The 21,214-nt window shown below is 47.3% G+C and overlaps 1 long non-coding RNA gene across 1 annotated transcript; it reads right to left on the bottom strand.

The window, feature by feature from the left end:
* Positions 1-12,713: 12,713 nt before the first annotated feature.
* LOC135968083 (uncharacterized) lies at positions 12,714-19,736 on the bottom strand. The gene is made up of 3 exons (XR_010582542.1): positions 18,851-19,736; positions 14,281-17,659; positions 12,714-13,938 (listed from the first exon to the last, which is right to left on the bottom strand). It is a non-coding gene; the product is annotated as an uncharacterized lncRNA (long non-coding RNA).
* Positions 19,737-21,214: the final 1,478 nt, after the last annotated feature.

A 21,214-nucleotide genomic window follows, 5' to 3' on the forward strand; every position in this document is an offset into this window, starting at 1 on the left:
TGCATTGAAAACAATTGCAAAAATGAGATAGAAATATATGAAAATTTCTCCACACTTCCAGAAAAGAACAGTCCTGGCTCTTCTTGAAGGACAAACCAAAACACATGATCTTTGCATATGGGATTGGTTAGGAGGTCGCCATCTTATTTGGAAAACCATCTGGGCAACTGTTCTGAAGTCATTCTCAGGAAAGAGGGAAGCTAAGAGAGAAAGGCAATTGTACAAGCAAAGCCAAATGAGTAGAGAACATACTTTTTCTGCTGACTTTCCAACATTTTAACTTCATTCTTCCTTACACTGGGGATGTAATTCTTTCTCTCACCTCAAAGAGAAAGAATTTGAGAGGGAAAGAGAAAGATCATGAAATTTCAACCAGGCTAAAATCCAGGAAATCTGTGCATTCACTGGGAGACTAAGGCATTTTATCTAGGAAAATAATATAACAACATTCGTTGGGTACCTCTTCTATGTCAGTCATTTTCCGGAGTGCTTTTTAATATTTTGTCTCATTTAGTGCTCATATTGATTCTGAGAGATAGGTACTATTATACTCATTTTCATGAATAGGGAAACTGAGGCTAGAGAATTAAAGGGCAATGGTTGTAACAGCTGCCATTTGTTGAGCATCTTTGTGCCCGACACTTTACGTTCATGAAATCCATTCCGGAAGGTCATGTAGTACTAGTCACATAGTGTCTTGTGTAATCCCTTTTCAGACCCTATAAAGTAGGAATTTTCCACATCACAGGTGAAGAAAACTGAGGTGTAGGGAGGTGAAATTCTCCTCCAGGCCCCACCCAGGTAAGTGGGGAAGCCAGCGGCAGGCCCATACCTCTGTGCCTCTGCAGCCTCTCCCCTGGAATGAGTGTAAGCAAAGCAAAGGAAGCTTGTGTTTGCTGCATCCTCCCCTCTTTCACCTCTCCCACCTTGCCCCCTAAGTGCAATATTCCCATGAGCCTGGTAACCTGAGAGCAAGGTAATGCTTAGCACAAATCACTAGTGTTATTTTCTGGGAATCAGGGAGGATACTGAGCCGAAGAGCAAGGCAGGAGCCACATCTCCACATAGGTGACCCTCCATCCTGCCTCTGAGAGCATTCAGCCCCCTAAGGGCAATCACAAAGGACAACATCAAGGGCATGGGCTTTGGGAGCCAAACAGCTGGGGTTGAATCCCAACCCCTCCATTAGTAGCTGTGTTTGATTGTGGGCACATGATGGTTCTTTCTAAAGAGCAGTCTCTCCCCCTGTAAAATCGGAGGATAATGCCCACCTAGGATTGTGATACTGCACTATGGTAATGTCGAGAAGGTGCCCAGTTCAGTGCCCAGAACATACAAAGTGTTCATGATATGGACAATTTTGGCTATGACCATCATCCACTTGAGGGCGAGGCTTGAGTTTGCTGTGTTTATTGTGGCTCCCCAAGTGCACAGCCCAGTGCTAAGCTCATGGTCAGATTGAAATAAATATTGTTGAATGCTTAACATCCTGAGTTATGATAGTGAGCCTTGGGAGCACAACTCCAGCACCAACCCCATGATTTATATAATTTTTGTCTTAGTCGATTCAGGTTGCTATAATAAAATACCATAAACAAATGGCTTACAAAAATTTATTTCTTAGTGTCTGAACATTGGAAGTCCAAGATCAGGGTGCCAGCATGTTTGGGTTCCGGTGAGGGCTCTTGTCTGAGGTGCAAACTGCTGGTTTCTCCTGGTGCCCTCACATAGCATAAAGAAAGCAAGAGAACCCTCTTGGACCCCTTTTATAAGGTCACTAATGCCATTCATAAGGCCTCTACCCTCATGACCAATCACCTCCCAAAGGCCCCACCTCTTAATACCATCATACTGTGGGTTAAGATTTCAATATATGAATTTGGGGGACATAAACATTCATTCCCTAACAAACCCTTATTTATATAAGACATCCATTTCTCCCTCAGCCTGGGCAACGTCCCCCTGAACTCCCCCAGGCTCAAGGAGGGTAAGATAAAGACAGCTCTTTGCCCAGGCTCCCAGTATCCAAGTAGCAACATTCTTTGTAGCTCTTGGAGGTTTGACTCTAAGTAGGCTTGTAGGATTTTCATTCGACAGCAAATATTTCAGTTCTATGTACTAAGCACTCTGAGAGGGTTAGGGGTAAGTAGTGAAAAGACAGATGCGGCTCCTGTGTTGATGGCACTTTAAGTCCAGCAGAGGAGTGGAAGACCAGTGAGGCAGGAAGGGGTTTAGAATCGATTCCTGGCTTAGTGTGTGGTGGCGGTCCGGGTTTGACATTTACCGCTCCCTGCAGCGCCCTTCTCCGCCCTGCCCGTTCCATCTTTCAAGACTCCAGATCAAATGCTGCTTCCCCTGAGGCGCCCTCTCTGACCCTCTTCCTTCAACACACAGCAAACTTCCTCCTGTGCGTGCCCATGGCATTCTGTTCCTTCCTCTGGGATAGTTCTCGGGAGACTAGTTCTGATCTCTGCTTCTCCCTCTTCCCCTGCTCTCAGCACCACGCTTAGTCCCTAGACGTAGTTAACAGACTTCGATAAAAAATAAGTGAATGAAGGAATGGGCATCTCTTTATGGCCTTGAGCAAATCTTTTAACTTGTGTATGACTCCGTTTCCTCATCCAGCAATAGGAATAATGATCCATCACTATGTGGGCAAGAGTCCCAGCGACCTTTAAGAGGCGTCATTAAGGTCAAACGGCATTCCGCCCGCCCAGGGGGTCCTGGAAAAGCGTCCTCTTGGGAAGGGCCTGCAGACTCCCAGGCTAAGCCCCTGAAAGCCCACCTGCTTAGTTCCTCAGATACCTCAGCCTCTCCCCACAGACTATACCAAGTTACCATTCCCTGTCTCTCTGCAAAAGTCCTATGGGTCCTGGGGCAACATCCAAGTCCCCTAATCAACTACGGACGGCCATTACCCTTCCTCTTTGACGTTACCCCATCGACCAGAGAGGCCAGTGCTGCTGAGGGCACTTACCTGAGAGACAGCAGTGAGTACGTGACTGTGTGTGAGAGAGAGAGCTGTGGGAGAGGAAGAGCTGTGTGAGAGAGCTGTGAGTGTGAGAGAGCTGTGAGTGTGAGCTGTGAGTGTGAGAGAACTGAGTGTGAGCTGCGAGTGTGAGAGAGCTGTGCGTGTGAGAGAGCTGTGTGAGAGTGGTGAGTGTGAGCTGTGAGTGTGAGCGAGCTGTGTGAGAGAGCTGTGAGTGTGAGAGAACTGAGTGTGAGCTGTGAGTGTGAGAGAGCTGTGTGAAAGAGCTGTGAGTGTGTGAGAGCTGAGTGTGAGAGAACTCTGAGTGTGAGCGAGCTGTGTGAGAGAGCTGTGAGTGTGTGAGAGCTGAGTGTGAGAGCTGTGTGTGAGAGCTTGTGTGTGAGAGCTGTGAGTGTGAGAGAGCTGAGTGTGTGAGAGCTGTGAGTGTGAGAGAGCTAAGTGTGAGAGCTGTGAGTGTGAGAGAGCTGTGAGTGTGAGCTGTGAGTGAATTGAGTGTGAGCTGCGAGTGTGAGAGAGCTGTGCGTGTGAGAGAGCTGTGAGTGTGAGAGTGGTGAGTGTGAGCTGTGAGTGTGAGAGAGCTGTGTGAGAGAGCTGTGAGTGTGTGAGAGCTGAGTGTGAGAGAACTCTGAGTGTGAGCGAGCTGTGTGAGAGAGCTGTGAGTGTGTGAGAGCTGAGTGTGAGAGCTGTGTGTGAGAGCTGTGTGTGTGAGAGCTGTGAGTGTGAGAGAGCTGAGTGTGTGAGAGCTGTGTGAGAGAGCTAAGTGTGAGAGCTGTGAGTGTGAGAGAGCTGTGTGAGAGAGAGCTGAGTGTGAGAGAGTTGAGTGTGTGAGAGCTGTGAGTGTGAGAGCTGTGAGTGTGTGAGAGCTGTGTGAGAGAGCTGTGTGAGAGAGAGCTGTGTGTGAGAGCTGTGTGAGAGAGCTGTGAGTGTGAGCTGTGAGTGTGAGCTGTGAGTGTGAGAGAGCTGTGTGTGAGAGCTGTGTGAGAGAGCTGTGTGAGAGAGCTGTGTGTGAGAGAGCTGTGAGTGTGAGAGAGCTGTGTGAGAGCTGTGAGTGTGTGAGAGCTGTGAATGTATGAGAGCTGTGAGAGAGATGTGTGGGAGAGCTGTGAGTGTGTGAGAGCTGTGTGAGAGAGCTGTGAGTGTGAGAGCTGTGTGAGAGAGCTGTGTGTGAGAGCTGTGTGAGAGCTGAGTGTGAGAGAGCTGTGTGTGTGAGCTGTGTGTGTGAGCTGTGTGAGAGCTGAGTGTGAGAGCTGTGTGTGCACTGTGAGTTTGTGAGAGTTGTGTGAGAGAGCTGTGAGAGCCATGAGTGAGAGAACTGTGTGTGAGAGAGCTGTGAGTGTGAGAGCTGTGTGTGAGAGAGCTGAGAGCTGTGAGTGTGAGAGCTGTGTGTGAGAGCTGTGTGAGAGAGCTGTGTGAGAGAGCTGTGAGTGTGAGCTATGAGTGTGAGAGCTGTGTGAGAGAGCTGTGTGTGAGAGCTGTGAGAGAGCTAAGTGTGAGAGAGCTGTGTGAGAGAGAGCTGTGTGTGAGAGCTGTGTGTGTGAGAGCTGTGAGTGTGAGCCAGCTGAGTGCATGAGAGCTGTGTGTGTGCGAGCTGTGAGTGTGAGAGCTGTGTGTGAGAGCTGTGAGTGTGTAAGAGCTGTGTGAGAGAGAGCTGTGTGTGAGAGCTGTGTGTGTGAGAGCTGTGTGAGCTGTGTGTGCTGTGTGTGAGAGCTGTGTATGTGAGAGCTGTAAGTGTGAGAGAGCTGTGTGTGAGAGCTGTGAGTGTGAGAGCTGTGAGTGTGAGCTAAGTGTGAGAGCTGTGTGAGAGCTGTGTGTGAGAGAGCTGTGAATGTGAGCTGTGAGTGTGAGAGAGCTGTGTGTGAGAGAGCTGTGAGTGTGAGCTGTGTGAGAGCTGAGTGTGAGAACTGAGTGTGAGAGCTGTGAGTGTGCACTGTGAGTTTGTGAGAGCTGTGAGTGTGAGCTGTGTGAGAGAGCTGAGTGTGAGAACTGAGTGTGAGAGCTGTGAGTGTGCACTGTGAGTTTGTGAGAGCTGTGAGTGTGAGAGAGCCGTGAATGTGAGAGCTGTGAGTGTGAGAGCTGTGAGTGTGAGCTAAGTGTGAGAGCTGTGTGAGAGCTGTGTGTGAGAGAGCTGTGAATGTGAGCTGTGAGTGTGAGAGAGCTGTGTGTGAGAGAGCTGTGAGTGTGAGCTGTGTGAGAGCTGAGTGTGAGAACTGAGTGTGAGAGCTGTGAGTGTGCACTGTGAGTTTGTGAGAGCTGTGAGTGTGAGCTGTGTGAGAGAGCTGAGTGTGAGAACTGAGTGTGAGAGCTGTGAGTGTGCACTGTGAGTTTGTGAGAGCTGTGAGTGTGAGAGAGCCGTGAATGTGAGAGCTGTGAGTGTGTGAGAGCCGTGAGCATGAGAGAACTGTGTGAGAGAGCCGTGTGTGTGAGAGCCGTGAGTGTGAGAGCCGTGTGTGTGAGGGCCGTGAGTGTGAGAGAACTGTGTGAGAGAGCTGTGAGTGTGAGAGCAGTGAGCTTCATGGGGCACCACCAAAGCTCTCTCCCTCTCCCTGCCCTGAGTGAAGCGAGTCCTGCTGGGCCTTCCTGAAGCCCTGGGCAGCGAAGCTGGCATTAGCTACTGCTCCCTAGTGGCCAGTGGGCCGGGAGGTGAGCCTGGAGCCTGGGCTGTGCTCTTTTCTGAGACAAAGGAGACCCTGAGCCTCCACCCCGCACCTGGAGCGCCCCTGTTGTTTCCCGGGTGTATTCCCTCTGTAGAGCCCAAGCTGACTGGCACCCCCAGCCTGCTCCGCCTCCACCTCCATCCAGGGAATCAGTCCCTTGGGGAGCAAGGACCCGACACCCACGTCCTCCCTGCACTCTCTGAGGGCTGATGGGGCCCCAGGCCCTCTGAGGTCAACTAGACCAAGGACATCACTTAGTCAGGGTCCCTAAACACCACGCACAGCCTTTAAAGGGAAGTGGCCATCGCAGCCCCAGGCAACCCGACCGAGGAGCCAAGAGAGTTGGGCAAAGGATCCCCACAGGGCAGAGCTGGCGGGGCCTGGGACATCCGCTTCCGAGCTGGCTCATTTCTAGAGCTGGAGATCGGGCCCCCGGGAGCGAGAACGGGCTTCTGAGTCCAGACTGCCGGTAACGGGCACTAAGCAAGCAACGTGAGCCAGGCTGCAGTAAAATGTCACAAGCGGGCCAAGGCCCAGCTCCAAAGCTCTAGGATTGTAAGGAAAGCCGCCAGTGATGTTCTGGTTGCTGGAGGCCAGGAGCTGGGCGTCCCGGGGTAGCTGGTATACTTGTGCTCTCCTTGCCGGCGAGGGAGGCCACCCCCACGGCCCTGGCTCACAGCCCAGCTACAACGCTTCTGGCCTGTGGGCACCAGGTGCCCTTGGATACCTGTCTCTCTCCACCCTCCTCTCTGAGGCGTCCATCGCTTCTGTTTCACCTGGGTGGGAGCACAGAGCACCTCCTGCCACCCCTGAGGAAAGAGGAGGAGGCTTCTGCGATCTTTTAGGGAGCTTCCAAGAAAGAGGAAGTGGTTTGCACAGCGCCCCCACCCCGACCCGCAGCACATACACATACACATACACACAAAGGCTTGCTATGTGAACACCCACACATGAACCACAGGCGAGAATTGTGACTGGTGGGCCAAATAGAATCCCCAGCGAATTCCTTTATTAGGCAAGTCCCACAGCATGTTTACAATAAATGCACACACACATGCACCAAACTGAAAAACATTAGTTGCCATCAGAGCCCAAATCTTCTGCACTTTCCTCTGTAGCCGAAGCTGGCCTGAGTAGAGGCTACTCAAGTCGTTTAAATAAAAACCCACAAAAAGGAAGAGCCCCCTTCCCTGGTATACACTGAGAATTCTAGCTGATGAAAACATATATAAACGAAAAGGAAGAAGAGGTGTTTGTCATGAGGCTGCAGTGTCCTCTCCGCACAGGCTCAGACACCAGCCCCTGGTGGGAACCTAGCAAAGCGCAAAAGCCGCGGCCCTCTTCCTTCCGCTTCCCTCCCGCCCAGGCTCTGTCACCTCCCGGAGGCTGTTCTATGGAGTGGGCCTCATTGCAAACTTCGTTCCTGTAAGCTGGGGAGTCCATTGGAAATCACTTTCAGAGACAGGTTCAGTGTTTTGGTTTGGTTTGGTTTTTGACACTAGACTGATTGTGTAACACATCACCTCTGCCAGGTGCCAAGTCCTAGGTTTCATTTATCTTCACGGTGTTTCTAACTCACTGGTGGATTGACATAGGCACAATGACTAGCTCTTACCATTGATTGGATACAGCATTTCAGTAGCCATCGTGCGGCAGGAAAGCTTTGTCTGTAAGGCGCCCTGTGTGCGTCTCAGTCCAGAGGGAAAGCCCCAGTCAGCAGCGTCTTGGTGACTGCAAGAGATGCCCTTCCCCACCTGGCTGACCAGCAAGGCTTTGTGCATGTCTATGACATCCAGGAGTATGTTCTGCAGGGACCAGAGCTCCAGCCTCCCAAGAGTAGATAATGAACTTCATGTTAAACTCTATTGATGAGCATAGCTTCAATTTTAGTGTAATATTCTGGTTGGTCAAATTAAATTGTACCAGCAAGAGGGATTCTTTTAAAATCTTTAAAAGCAGATTTAGAGGAAAATATTTTAATGAAAATATTCAATGTTGGCAAGGATGCAGGAAAAAAGGCACTCACACACTCTTGAATAGAGGAGGAATTGCTGTGTGTTATCTAAAGGGCAAGTTGACCATATGTATCTAAAGCTATGAGTGGCAATTCTACTTCTAGGGATTTGGCTGCAAGAAATAATAAGAAATATGCCGAGAGATTCAGTTATGTGTTTGTGCACTGGTACATAGTTTATAAGAGAGAGAAAAATGGAAAATGTAGCTGTCCAACATAAGGGAAATGGATTAGATACAAGATGGTATAATACATTGGAGTATAATGTAGTCATTAAATAATGATGCTATATATGGAAATGTATTTGCAGGAAAAATATTCATGATGAATTGTTAAGTGAAAAAAAGATCAAATCACAAAATAGTATCACAGTATGATTCTATCTTTGTTAAAACAGAAGTAAACACGAGATCGAAGGTCTGAAAAAAATATACACCCAAGTTTTAGATACTGTAAGTTTTTGTAGATGAGGTTATGGGGATTTTTTATTTTCTCTTTGGAAATATGTTTTTTCTAATTTTTCTGTGTACATATTGCTTTGGTAGCAACAAAAATATGTTTAAAAATTTAAAAACTCTTATACAATTATAAAAGTTCTCATGTTTAGAAAAAACTCAAACAGTACGAAAGAATGAAAAATGAAAAACAGTAGTTGCTTTTCTGACCTCCCCTATGACCTTAACCTCCCATATCTGCTTCCTGGTAAGAGAGTTACTGCATTAAATTTCCTTCCAGAAGGTTTGCATGCATATGTATCTATATACATGCGTATACAGGGACACAGACACAGACACACACACACACACAACACAATACCTTTTCGGAACTCGGTTTTTTCTTTGTATCTCTTGAACAACTTTGGAAATAATCATATTTAGCTCTACCTCATTTTTAAATGGCTATGTAATATTCCATTAAATACAATTTAGAGGTAAAATTGAAAGCCAATTTAGAGGTAAACATTCACATACTTCTCTTTATTTACCTGTTTCTATTCCACCACAGGAGAACTTTAAGTGCTACCGTGAGAGAAATCAGAATTTGGAAGTAAGAATGGTGTGGCTTGTGTTTGTTTTTATTCCAAGAACTGAAGACTAGCTTTCACTTGGCTCTTTTAAAAATGATTTTTGATTATTTGGAAACTTCTGCATGCTCACCAACCTGTAAGCACTAAAAAAAAAAACAAAAACATAAGATGTTCACCTTGCACAGGTCTCATTTCATAGGTCTTTGGACCTGGCATAAGGTCTTAACACACGGCAGGTGCTCAGTGAACACTTACCAAATTAACAACCAATACTTTGCCACAGCAGCACCTCTCTCCCTGCTGGATGTACATCCCGATCTGACCTCGTCCTGCAGGAACGGTTACACAGCAGCTAGCATCATGGTGCGTTAACTCTCCCATCATATTTAGATATGTTCTTTCTTTTAATTTAGATGTGACATTCTGAAGGGCACATGTCAGCATGGTGACATCATGAGTACCATTCTTTTCAAGTTCAAGAATTTGGAAAAGAGTTAAAATCATTTTCCCAACTTTGATCAAATCAGTCAGTCATCTCAGAAGCCCTCTTAATTAGTCAAAAGAGGAAAGCAGCATTTCAATTCTTCTGTTGATGAAAACAAGACACATATTGCATGCATAGAACTAAAGGAAGAGATTGGAAGCCTTCTTTTTTTAAAAACAAAATGAATGATTGTTTTCCTTGAATTGACCTGGTGTTGTAGTGTAAGTTTATAAGCTTAGTAAGTTTGAGATTTTTCTTCACTGGGGTTGAAAGGAGTCAGTGCCAAGGGTGAGATCTGAACTCTTGCTGGATGGTTGTTTTCAGCCTCTTGATCTTCCTGCCAGATCCATCATCCACAAGGTGTTATCTAAAAGGTCTCATTTGATGTCTAAGGCTGGAGTTGGGGGGTTTGGAGGGAGCATGGTGTGGTGGGAAGTGGGGAAAGAAAGGTATCAAGAAGCCTTCCGGAGATAAACCTGGCATCTGTATCCCAACCTTAGTTAAAGGAGCACTGACATATTGATCTGATGTCCCTTTAATGAGGTAGCAGCCTTGGAGAATTTATCCTCCCCTTTTATCTCATTAGTTTGGAATTGATAGAAGAAAACTTTCTGCTGTCATCCTCCCTTGACTGCACTGTGTGCCTGTGGGGGAGGGACAGGGCAGACACCCATCCCTCCTCCTAGGAGACATCCACCTGGCCTCCTCCTAGTCTCAGTCCTCCATTGATGTAGCCAAAGATGTAGCCTCCATTGATTTATGAATTCTCTGAGGTAAAATGAATTAGTCTGTTCAGGCTGCCATAACAAAATACCACAAACTGAGTGGCTTAAGAGACAGAAAGACATTTTCTCTTAGCTCTGGAGGCTGGAAGTCTGAGATGAGGGTCCCAGCATGGTTAGGCTCTGGTGAGGGGTCTCTTCCTGTCTTGCAGACGGTTGCCTTCTGGTGGTGCCCTCCCGTGGTGAAGAGCCCGTGAGCTCTCTCGCATCTCTTTTTATTAGAACGCTAATCCTATAGGATCGGGGCCCCACCCTCATGATCTCATCTAACCATAATTACCTCCCTCATGTCCCTATCTCCAAATACTGTCACACTGGGAGATTAGGGATTCAACAGATGAATTGGGGGCAGGGGAATGGGAAACATGATTTGGTCTATTGCATAAAGTTACCTTACTTTCACAAAATTTAGTAAAATCAAAGACATTTGTACTTATAGAAGTCAGCTTAACCGAAGGCAGTAACTTTGGTAAGAAGCTGGGTTATCATGAGAGTCATCTGTTGGTAGGAACAGTTCAGGACTAGGGTGTCGGAGGGAAGAAGCCTGGCGTGTGTGGGATGTAGAGACCAGCTTAGCCTGACTTGCTGCCCAGAGGGACTCTGTCCTTGTTCCAGTAGGGTTGTCTTATCCCCTAGCTTATATTCCTTAAAGCAGGTGCTAGGACTATTTTGAATTTATCCTGCAAGTTCTTAGTATATTTCTGAGTAGACTATGCACTCCTGTGATGTGTTTTGTAGGAGATATTCTAGGCCTCAGTGCCCAAGGCCAATTGCCCTGGAATTGTTTCTTAACAAAATACAGAGGCAGCACTTAATTTGATTAAGATGACCTAGCAAGGATAAAAAAGACCTCGCAGTCTTCGCAATAAGCTTTGCTCTGATCGTATGCATAAAATGTATTCACTTATCTCTATCCTTCTAGGGACCTTTGGGCAGAGCAGCCTCTAGAATATTTTCACTCCTGCCTCCTGGAGCCACCTGAGAGTCCCCTATGAAATTTTGACAGATCCCCAGGGCATGCTTGCTCACCCTGGAAGAGAGATGTTTCTGCTGGGCACAGGGGAAAGGAGGAGCAGGAGAATGTGACAGAGGAAAAAGCTCGTGCTGAGGTTGGTGCTAGCACATCCGTTGCACCTGTGTTTACTTTGTAGCTTGCAGGCAGATCAACATAGAATACAAAGCGCAGCTTGAAAGAGTCAAGGCATGATCTGGAGAAGCAAGTAAATACAGGAATGAAAGTATGTTCCTTCCATCCCAATAGTCATGCTACTCACTGGGACCAGAAGGACTTGTTGGCCCACCTGTGGGAGGGTTGGAGTTGAACTTCCAGCTTTGTCCTCCTTTTGACCAACAAAAGGCTGTTGCCCCTGACCTTGGAACACAAGGAGACACAGCACCATACACAACCCACTATCACATCTGAGAAAGCCAGACCAGGAACGTTCAATTGCAGCATACACCTCGCTGCTATGAGATGCATTTAAAAGTAGGGCTTCCTAACCAGTGAAAGGCAGAAATGATCAGTTTAATGACCAATTCTATGACAGTCAGTGAAAGCAAGAGATTTTGAGAGGGCCCTGGTCAATGCAGTCTTGATTTAGAATTCTGTGAAATATATGGATTTCCAAGAAATCCCTGCCCTTTAATAAATTGAAAAGAAGGTCATTTCATGAGCTATTGCTCACCAGCTATGTCACAACTCAAGGCAGAACACCTGCTCTGCCAGCAAAATCATGTGTCGTAGGTTTTTCCTCGAGAGCCTCCTGGAATACTGATTACACAGTATAACCTAGTCACTGACTCCTTAGAGCTCCAAACATGTTCAAAATTAGAAACAAAGAGACAGACCAAGCATAGACCAGGAAAAGCTTCTATCTTGTCAAAAGTCGCATCTCCACGATGTTGCTCCCAGACATGTTCCCAAGGTTATCAAGGGGTGCTCTGGTCACTCCCAGAAGACTCTGAATGTGTCGGTGTGACACGTGGGGTAATTTAGAAATACAGTAATTTCAGTGTGCGTTTGATATGGAGAAAACAATTTTGATAGACCCACAACTTAGAAAACAAAAGTACAGGGAGAGGTGAGAAGAGAGGAAAGAAAAGAACAAAAGGGTTTGGTGGGGGAAAGAAAAGAACAAAAGGGCGTGGTGAGGGTGCTGATGTGGACAAAAACCCCGGTAGGTTGACTGTGAGCTACAGCAGATGTAGGGAGAAACCTGCCTGCAAGTTCAAATTTCAGGATTAGGGAGGAAAGGGGGTAAGCTGGGAGGAAGAGGAGGGAAAGAAGGGTGGAAGGGCAGAGGGAGAGGGAGGAGGGATGGAGGAGGAATCGGGGAGAAAGGATACCCAGTTCGAGAAATTCAGAATAGTTACGTGATGCTCACTCCCCAAGCACGCGAGAGGGTGAGCAAAGGTTTCGCACGTGACCTTGATCTTGTGTAAGAAAACCATAGGGTGATTTTGTTTATGATTCTGTCCAATTGGACCATGGATACCTGAGGAAATGTCTGTATATTATTTCCAAGAAAAATACACAGAAAAAAAAGAACCTAAGCCCTTCTATAGTGTATCTGGGCCAGTCAATGGGAATCCAAATTGTGTAGTTACAGAACAAAATGTTTGTAGCACTCTTCATGAGTTAGGGTTTCCTGGGTTCCACTTTCAAGTTCACCCTAATTAGTTTGTGCCTTTCTCTAGCAGTCATGTCCACCGAGTTAGCTATCGAATGAGGAGTGGGATTACATGATCTCTAAGTTTCTTTCCAGCCCTAAAAATGGCAGGTTTCTCTGAATGTCTATTTTGAAAAAGCAATGTGTTGACTGGATTCTGGATCTCAGTAACGATTCTTCTGGGATGTCAGAGATCAAACACGACCATAACAAAAATAAGTTGACTGGATGCAGAAAATCATTCACCTGGAAAATATCACATATGAGTTGGTAGTCTGAAAATCAAGTCAAAGCTCAGGAGAAAAGGCTCTTGTTATCTAATGGATTCAGTCAGGCTGCATCTTGTTCCAACGCAGAAAATTCATGTAACGGACAGGTGGCCCTTGTTCCCCATGACCAATGTGATCATGGGTTCCTGTTCCCATATCTGTTCCTTATTCCAGCCTGAAAAGACTGATAACATTCTCTCTCCAGAAGATTCCATCCTTGAAGCTGAGACGAAAGAAGGCATAAACAAACAGAATGCATTTTGCAATAGCGATTAGTCTGAGAGAATCACCCAGGTCAAAGAGAGGGGCCTCCTGAAATGATGCAGCCTTTCTTGGCAGGGGCATCCCGGGCCTCCCTGTTATCTGCAAGAGTCACTGTCCCTTAGCCAACCCCACCACCCCATCCTGTTAGTATAACTGAGGTCACAACTCGAATCCCACACGTCAAATGTCCTTCTGCAGTGTTCAGGGCACTCTAAGCCTCCCCCAGTTTCACCGTCAAGGCCCCCCTCAGTTCTTCAACCCAAGCTCCATGGCCGATGTTCCTTCCCCCAGTGCCACTTACGGTACGACTGCCTCACTCTTCCTCCTTAGGACCCCTGTGCAGACACCCTGGGCTCCTGACAGCATGAGGTGGAGGGCGGGCCCTGAGGCTCCCAAAGCTATGGAAACCTGGGGTACCACAGAGACTCTGTGCGCCTGCCCGGTCTCCCTGTGCTGTGATGTGGTGGGTTTTACAGGGAAGCAGGGCAAATTAGTGCCTCTCTCTTAGCTGTGTGTTATTTCATTCCCTGGGTCCCACACTGGCCTTCTTGGGTCACAATCCCTGTGATGTTTGCATAATGATAAAACCCCCTAACGACGCATTTTTCGGAATGGAGATGCATGACTGTATATCTTTAAAGGCAAGGAACCATTAAAAAATGATGTACACATCCCGTAAACATTTTATTTCAATTTGCAACATTAAGATGTACATTCCTTCGCCAATCTTTTGATGTAGAGCCAAGGTTGTTTCTTGCACTGAGAGATGAGTTCAGCATGGTCTTCCTGTAATGCATTATATATGATTTTCAATTTCCACTTTGTAAAAGTAGAGTAAGAATTTAATGATATTTGCAAAGCAATAGGAGTGCAATATCCTTGCAGATTTTTATAATTTCTCCCACACTTTAACAGTGGTTTCACATATCCTCAATTCAGTATCACCCTTCAGCTAGTCTTTTCAAAGTCTTCATCTTAGCTTTCACCAAGTTCTTTTCATTACATTTCACGTGAATTTCATGAATTTTCATTTTGTTTAAATAAATTTATCAGCACAATGAAGTGCACGATGGGCACAAACAGGTTTGAGAACAAACCTGATTCTAAGCACACAAGTCAATTCCTCACCTGCTGGAGCCGAAGTGCACCGGCCACTTTCACCACCTTCCAGGCATTAGCATTCAGAGGGCTGTGGGCATTTGGCAGGGCGTTGACAGAGAGCCAGCTAATCCATCAACTCACCTAAGAGAGTGTCTACTACTGCAGCGAACCTTTGAGCAGTGGATTCCCTAGAAATAACATCAACATTTTCCCTGGGCAGCTTGGCTGTGGGACCAAGGACAGGGAGAGAGAACTGAGGAGGGAGGAAGGCGATGGGCCTGTGGTCAACGCGCTCGTGTTGGTTCTACAAGATACCTCACATACATTGTCTTAGTGGGGCCCAGTTTCTCAAACAGCACACACCTTATTCAACATCAAAAAAATGTGGGAGATCTTCCACCCAGGGATATCTCACACATTAGGTAGGAAATCACTGAATTCCGTTGTTAGTTCTCACAACATCCCTGGAGATGTTCTATTTGTTATCTCCGCTTTACAGATGAAGAAACTGAGGCTTAGGGAGGACTTGTAATTTGCCTAAATTTAAACCACCAATATGTGGCAAGGCAGGGATAGGATCCCACTTCTCTTTCTGCCACCCCACAGTGATAAGGCCTTGGAGAAGGGATTTTATAGGAGCATACAAAGGAAGGGGTGTTGTTTACAAATGCTCCGAACACTGAAGATTTGGACAGCCGGCACATTGCTGTGGAATCAAGCACGTCCTTGCAAACTGCAAGCCAAGTGATGGTGCTGGTGTTAACCTGCAGACTTGCAGAGGCTGGGTCAGCTTACACAGAAAGAAGGAGAGAGATGGCCGGGATGAGGTGCTTCCCAGGCTGTGCAGGATGAAGTGAGGCACGGACAGGCAACTGGAAATCATCTCCAGAGAGGTGGGGCCAGGATGACCCCAGGGGATGTGTGTGGAGCAGAGTGGGTGCAGACACCTCAAGTGCTCAAAGAGAAAGAGGGACGGATTGAGCAGAGACCGCAGGTCAGGCAAGAGGAACGAGAGAACAGGCAGACAACAGTGCCACAGAGGCCAACTGTGCTCCAGGAAAGGGTGGTGGATACCTGGTAACCCCGGTAGATCAAGAGCATTCAGATCTGGTCTGAAGGTTTTTGTTGAAAATTGTTCATGAACATCTCCAAGGAAAGGTTGTTCAACATTCCCCTCTGCAATATTTGGTGGCCACCACTCAGTGCCAGGCACCGTGCAGTGATACAGCCATGGATGGAAAGGAGTCTGTGTCCTGAAGGAGCTCACACATCCCTGGCTGTCCCCTGACAGGATCGGAATGCAAAGCATGGTGGGGGTGCTCACTTGGGAGGTCAGCAGGGTGCCTTCCCAGAGGGAGATAACTTAGGCTGAGACCTGAAAGATGAGTAGGATGTGGCCATCTGAAAGGAAGCCTTAAGAGAAGGAAGAGCTGCTACCATGCAGATGAACCTTGAGGACCTTATGCTAATGAAATGAGCCAGTCACAGAAAGACAAATACTGATTCCACTCACAGGAGGCGCCTGGCGGATTCCAATTCATAGAGCCAGAAAGTAGAATGGTGGTTTCCAGGGGCTGGGGAGAGGGAAATGGAGAATTGTTGTTTCATGGGTGTAAAGTTTTAGTTTTGCAAGATGAAAAGCACTCTGGAGATGGATGGTGGTGGTGGTTGCACAACAGTGTGAATGTACTTAATGTTGTGGAACTGTGCACTTAAAAGTGGTTAAGATGCGTGTTTCACCCCAATTTTTTTTTTGAGGTGGAGTCTTGCACTGTCACCCAGGCTGGAGTGTAGTGGCACAATCTTGGCTCACTGTAACCTCCACTTCCTGAGTTCAAGCAATTCTCCTGCCTCAGCCTTCCGAGTAGCTGGGATTACAGGCGCCAGCCACAACGGCCAGCTAATCTTTTGTATTTTTACTAGAGACAGGGTTTCACCATGTTGGCCAGGATGGTCTCGAACTCCTGACCTTGTGATTTGCCTGCCTCGGCCTCCCAAAGTGCTGAGATTACAGGTGTGAACCAGCATGCCCAGCCATTTTTCCACAATTAGAGACAGAGAAGAGCCTGAGGCAAAGCCACTAGACAAGGGAGAGGGGATGTCCTGGAAATTTCTAGTAGTTCAATATGGTTGGCACAGAGTTGGGGGCGGCAGATGCGAGGACAAGATGATGAAGGGAAAGGGTTTGAGGAGTGGAAGCAGATGGCCTTTCCGAGGGATTTAGACGCATCCAGGAGGAAGGAAAGAGTGGGTGACATAGGACCAAGTAGAAGGGATTGATGTAAATATTTTTTTGCTAATGGAAAATGTGCAATGGCCATGCTCCACCTGGGGTCTTCGCTTTAAGCAGAGGTGCCTGAGGAATCTGCACCCTGTACTTACCTGGTTCTTTCCCACCAGGCTGCCGCTGGGGCAGAGCAAGCCCTCCTGGAGAGCACCTGTGCTGGGGTGGTCCACCATTTACGAGACCTTCCAGTGCCACGAGGTCATCTGCATGTCAGCCCTCAGGGAGAAGCCAGATTTGTCTATTACTGGCTCAGATTTGTTTAATTTAAATTTTCTTACACGGGAAGAAGAAGGAAGTGAAGCTGCCCAGAAGGAGCCCTGATCATAAAGCAATTTCCTTGTCTGAGTTCTAAAGAGACCCAGCTGCTATTTTCTTTTCTTGGCAAATTTTTCCCTGTGCAATCAAAAGGTCTGACTGAGATTAAGCTTTGCCAGACAGGAGCAAAGAAGAGCAAAACAAGGAATGATTTCAGCCACCATGGGCTTCTTCCCAAAACAATTAGAGCTTGAATTTAAGCGAACAAATCGGATTTGAGGTTTTTCTTCCTTGGAGACCATTGTTCCATTGAGCAAAGGGCACAGGGCTGATGAACTGAGCCAATGGCTCCCCGAGCACCTCTGCCACAGATCCAAATGCCACCTACAGCATCTGCCTATAGGTGGGCTGAGAACAGTGGGAGAGAACCGTGAGGCTATTGGTGAAAAACACTGGCAGATTTAAACATTAACTGTGTGCCAGGCGGGCCTTGCTTAAGAGCTTAGATGTATTTGCATTTATTCCTAATAACATCTTTGGGAATAGATACTGTTAGCATCTCATTTTACCAACCAGGAAACTGAGGCTCCCAGAAGTTAAGTGACTCACCAATAGTTAACAATTAAATGACCCAGGAGATTCTAGAGCCCATGCTCTTAACTACCAGACTCCAGAGTGGAGGGAAATCGGCTCTGGGAATAAAATTAGGAGGCCAGTTGCCCTCTTCTTTCCAAGGATAGTCCCAGAGCAGCTACTTTAAAGCTGTAAGTGAGCAACCTCAGAAAGAACAATAGTGTGGCTGCCAGTTCCCAAGCACACACTGTGCTGATCTCTTCACCAACATCGTGGAATCCTCACCGCAGCCTAGAAAGGGAACATCCAATTTCACAGATGAGAAAGCTGGTCCTCAGAGAGATGAAGGTTTTGCCCAAAGTCACACAAACAAAAAAATTCACAATTCAAACCTTTGTTCCCAAACACTGAGCTGTGAACCTCCACCTATAATTCAAACCCATCACTTTGCAAATGGAGACCACAAGGGGCAGAGAGCCCCTAACTGCAAAGCTAGACAGTCTCTTGGCCCCTCCTCCAGTCCAACACTTTCCAGTACCTGCTCCACGCTGTCTGGTCTCTCCATGACCAGTACCCCTGCTGGAGCAGGGCAAGGGGACCCCTGCCCTGGCCATGCCCCTATCTAACCACACCTCCTTCTCCAGGTCATGGAACCAGGAAATCCCATGCCCAGATGGCCCCAAGTCCATGTTCAGAGCCAGCATGGCCTCCTCCCACATCCATCAATCCCAAGAAGAGCCACACAGTCCCAAGCCCAGAGAAGTGGTTAAGGGGCCAGGGTTTGTTGGGGTGCAGACCTATATTGGACATGTTAGCTGGGGTGGGGATATGCATGCATATGCACATGCTTTCTTTTCCTCTCCCTACTTCTTTCATTCCCTCCTTTCCTTCCTTCCTTCTTTCTTTCCTTCCTTCCTCCCTTCTTTTCCTCCTCCTTCCCTTCTTTCCTCCTTTCCCTCCTCCCTTCCCTCTTCCCTTCCTTTCTCCTTCCTGACCTGGGTTTGAATTCTGAGTTTTCTCTTTCCCAAGCTCCAGAGGCATAGAGGAGACCAGGTCCTAGCTCTGCCATGTTTGCTGATGGGTCTGCACATCTTTCTTTCTCCCTTGAGCCTTTATTTCCTCAGCTGTTAGTGGGGGGCATTTCACACCCCCACAATTTTTGCCCCTCTGTTGCTGAGCCTTTGAGCCTCCTAAACAATCCATCTCACTAGTCCAGACCCCTTGTTCCACCCTGCTTTTTATAAACCTTTCAATGGTGGATTTCTGTCTCTCCTCAGTGAAGTGTTCCTTTTTCATCCTTGATTTTGGACTGCAGCATTTCGAGTTCAATCTTGGGGTCATGGCCTGTCTACTCAGTACTATTTTAAGTTGAGAGATCTTCGTTGATGCTGTTTCTCTGAGAGCAGTATTCCCTCCATTAACTAATCCCTTGAGGAAATAATACCATTATATGAAGCCAGCAGTGTTCAAAACAAAACCCACCTCTATAAATCATGCCAAGCAGGTTTCCAGATACCTCCAGGTGCAGCTTCCAATTGGTCCGACCTGGATGGAAGAAAATGGAGCCAAGTAGTGACACATCTGACATTTTCGTGACCCAGGTCCTCTTTCTGCCCCCTTCCCACTCCCTCCTGCCTCCGCAGCCAGCATCCTGCTTTCCCATCTCCCTCGGGTCCATCACAGCAGGGGCAGGGACAAGTGTAACCAGTACCCTCGGTTCCCTGTGTTAAAGTGGGGGCATGTCAGGTAGGGGAGTGGTTCCTGAAGAAATGAGTTTGGGAAATGCTGGATTAAAGACAGTTCAATGGGTCTGTTAACCTCAGTACTTTTCTGAGCTCTTAATATTTTCAAGCACCTGGTAAATCTCCAGGAAAGGAACAGTTTCCCAAATTTACTTGACCAAGGAGCCCCTTATTCAAGCTGCATTTTTTGGGATGAGTGTTCCAAGCAATATCCTTTGAGAAATACTGTCTGAACTGAAACTCCTCTGCGTTAAGGCACTCCTCCGTTCAACCTCTTATACATTGTTTTTTATCTAATCGTCAACTACTTTTGCTTTGACTTTGCTGAAGAGCTTCCACATCTCATCTTTCAATTCTCCCTCCCAACAATCCTGTGAGACAAATGCTATTCCTCAGAATTTACAGATGAAGAAACTGGAGCTCAAAGGAGTCTCCTTGTCCTAGGTCTCACCTCCAGGAAGCCCAGAACCTGGCTGGGCAAATGTGATGACTCCTGGTGAACATATAAGGAAACCAAGGCACAGAGAGGTACCCTGTTCCAGTTTGCAAACAAGCCAGGGATCAATGTTTCTGGCTTCCTGGATCTGTCATCTTTCACTCTCCATAAAGAAAAGCATGAGGCTTTTCAGCCAGCAGGCAGGGAGGATGGGACTGGGATGTTGTCGGACGAGGGGATCAGATAGGATTCAGCATGCTGATGGCTGGCATTGGAGCTAGGGTCCCAGGAGAGTCTGAATCTGCCCTGCCATTACCCCCTTCTCCTGGTGAGATCCCAGAGGAAGACATGCAATGAGGAACAACGGAAATATGGAACCAAGGCACAATTTTATTGTGAGCTGGGATGCCTGGTAGTCCCCCAAAGCTGGAGGTTATCTTGGGCTCAGAGCCTGGGCAGGGTCTTTCCCTCCTCCTTACCCATATCTACAAGGGCCGAAGACCCTGGTATGAGAGACCCCACACACTGGTAAATGAAGTGTAGTCAGGATCCTGGTCTCTAATCAGTGGTACTCGAGGAATGGAGCTTCCTTCTCTCCTGTCTACATCAACTCAAAGTAGCACCACTTGGCCAACTCTCAGGCAAACGTTTGTTTGCTTTTCTAGGATGCTTTGGTAAAAGGTAGGGGTCCATCAAGGAGGGACCATGCTTCTCACGCCCTACTAACAGCTGAGGAAATAAAGGCTCAGGGGAGAAAGAAAGATGTCCAGATCCATCAGCAAGCATGGCAGAGCTGCGATCTGGTCTCCTCTTGGCTCCAGTACTCAGAGGAGCCTGGCTACAGCTCCTAGAAGCTTGGTCAGGTCCTTCTGTTATCAGGACAGGGGCTAGGATCATTCTTCTCGACCCTGGAGGTCACTCTGTCTCATCTTAACCATGACTACTCCCCCTCACTCAGACCTTCTTCCATCTCCTGTTCCTCATCCCATTCCTCCTTTTAGGAGCTAAGGTTAAGCCTGGGCCTGCCTTCCCCTTGCCATCAGTCCCAAGATCCCAAAGACTCTATTTTGTGGCTTAGATGCTAGTCTGAAATAATTTGGCCAGTTTGACATATTGCACCTTCCCCTGCCTCTCATCCTGAAGCACACCCTTCTCTCTCCCTTTTCACTTCTGCCCTTGGTGGAGATTCTCATGAAAAGCTGTCATTTTTGTGCACCTTTTATTATCAACAGAGGTATGATTGAAGGCTTACAAATTTGATCACTGGTTGGATGTTCCTGGACAATGACAAAGCAAGCACATCTTGTCCAGGAGATTCCTCTCTGGTGAAACACGGGAAAACTTTGCAAGAAAGATTTAGGCAATATTTTTTCTCATCCACTTGGGAGCTCCATAGCGTGCTGAGTAATGGCCACCCAAAGATCCAAGTTCTGGTCCCTGGAGCCCATGAACGTGACCTCATTTGGAAAGGGGTTTTGCAGATGTGATTAAGTTTAGGATCGTGGGGTGGGGAGATTACCCTGGATTTCCTAGGTGGGCCCTAAATGTCATAAGTGTCCTTACAAGAGAGAGGCAAAAGAAGGTAACAGAAATACAAGAAATACATGTGGAAAAGTAATGGAAAGAAGAAATAAGGAGATGTGGCTGCAAGCCAAGCAATGCAGGGCA

Source organism: Macaca fascicularis, chromosome 17 (assembly GCF_037993035.2).
Source record: "Macaca fascicularis isolate 582-1 chromosome 17, T2T-MFA8v1.1".
NCBI lineage: Eukaryota > Metazoa > Chordata > Mammalia > Primates > Cercopithecidae > Macaca > Macaca fascicularis.